General features: G+C 42.0%; 1 non-coding gene across 1 annotated transcript; it reads right to left on the reverse strand.

The window, feature by feature from the left end:
• Window positions 1–1,083: 1,083 nt before the first annotated feature.
• On the reverse strand, window positions 1,084–1,156 carry TRNAK-UUU (transfer RNA lysine (anticodon UUU)). Its single transcript has one exon. It is a non-coding gene; the product is annotated as a tRNA-Lys (tRNA).
• Between the last annotated feature and the right edge of the window lie 619 nt (window positions 1,157–1,775).

A 1,775-nucleotide genomic window follows, 5' to 3' on the forward strand; every position in this document is an offset into this window, starting at 1 on the left:
CGATTCCTCGTTCAGCTAGCCCCTTATTATTAGTAAGATAGGGAAAAGCCCTATCTTTTATTAGTAAAGTGCTAACGTCTGCTTTCTTTAGTTTGCTAAATCTATCGCGAGATGTTGGCATGCATCCGCGGATGTCTCCTCCTTGCTTATTAGTCGAGTGCGAGTGAAGCCAGTCCAGTCCCTGCTGCAATTGATCCATCTTTTGAAAGCTATTCCTTTCCCCCGTCCAGGACCATGGCACTTCTTGTTCCAATGACAGATCGGATACTTTATTCCTTTCTCCTCTACAGGATCAGGAGGCTAACCTCTATTAGAAATGGCTTTCTTTGGTTGTTCCGCGGGATGCCTTTTCGGTGACGTATAAAAGAGACAGCTTGTGCATCTTTGCTTAAGATAGAAAGCTTTTTTTAATTGAATTAGCTATAAGCTTAAGAATGCCATGCTTGATTAATTAGGAGAGTCAAGGGGGAAGGCTATATTACTATTTAGGGGCGTTAGCGTAGCTCACTTCTGCTTAGTTTCACTAATCCTGAATATGAATACCCTGTGAGCTTCAGGCAGGGCAAAATTAGAGTAGCTCCCCGTCGAGTGGGGGAACAATGTAATTGTAGAGTAAGTTCATTTCCCGTTTAGGATTTCTCTTGACTTCCTCTAGTAGCTAGTTTAGAGTTCCCTTCCGAGCCTAGTAAGGTCTTGAAGAGCAATCACTTGGACCTCTACCGTATCTTACTTACCCCAGTTCCGCTTAATCCCTATTAAACTTCTTCTTCAGCCCATGATTGATTTATTGAACTCGGCTTTGACTTCCCCTTGCCCACTAGAGCTGTTCCTTCAGCGGAAGAACTTATCCGTCCTCCCGTTGATTGATAAGGGGTTAGAGAATCTAATCACTCCCTAGAAATGCCATCCCCTCCTTCTGTTCAATCCCTCCCTCGATCCTTTGCTTCGTTGGTTTGGTTGCTTACTGATACCCTTCAAAGTAGTGTTCAAACCCCCCTTTTCTTCTTCATCCTCGTTGGTCCTTTTGACATAACTCCGCTTGAAATTATTTCCTACCTTCTGTCCTTTGTAGTAAGGTAGGTTTGGGTATAGCAGGACTTGAACCTGCGACCATTAGGTTAAAAGCCCAATGCTCTACCAACTGAGCTATACACCCCAAAAAAAGAAATCAAGTAGTAAACGAGTGAAACAAAGTCTGATTGATGCAGAGAAAAGATAAACATTTTTCCGGCCAGATGGGCGTTGATGTTTTAGACCTTTTCTCGCAAAAATTTTGTATCAATAATCGGCATTCTTTTCGATCTTGTACCTTAGTACACTGAACACCAACCCAATCTCAATGAAGACGGGAAGCGCCTGTGAACATAGAAATTGTCTGTCTAGCTTTCAAGACGAATCTCTTTCTATATGCAATTTCGATAAGAGTCTAGCCAGCTCGTCTCTGCCTTGAGGCCAATAACCAGTGATTCTTTTGTTAACCACATGTAGAATATCTTGTGTAGTCGGGTAGGCTAACTAGAATCCATCTTTCCTTTAGTGTGTAACCGATTTATATATGTTTAGCTCCCCTTTTTTTCTCTCCTTTTCTTTTGCCCCTCTTTAAAGTAAAGTAGTTACTACTTGAGCCACAGAAGATGCTTTTTGCCCAACAGCCACTTTGGTCATTAAAAAGTTTCATTCATTATTGAATTACAATTATTAGTATGCCCAAGCCCGACGAGGAGAGAATAAGGGGTCAAAGACAGAGGGTCTCAGAGAAATTCAACTAGTAACAC

This window comes from Arachis stenosperma, unplaced genomic scaffold (genome assembly GCF_014773155.1).
Source record: "Arachis stenosperma cultivar V10309 unplaced genomic scaffold, arast.V10309.gnm1.PFL2 arast.V10309.gnm1.Scaffold_100071, whole genome shotgun sequence".
Taxonomy (NCBI): domain Eukaryota; kingdom Viridiplantae; phylum Streptophyta; class Magnoliopsida; order Fabales; family Fabaceae; genus Arachis; species Arachis stenosperma.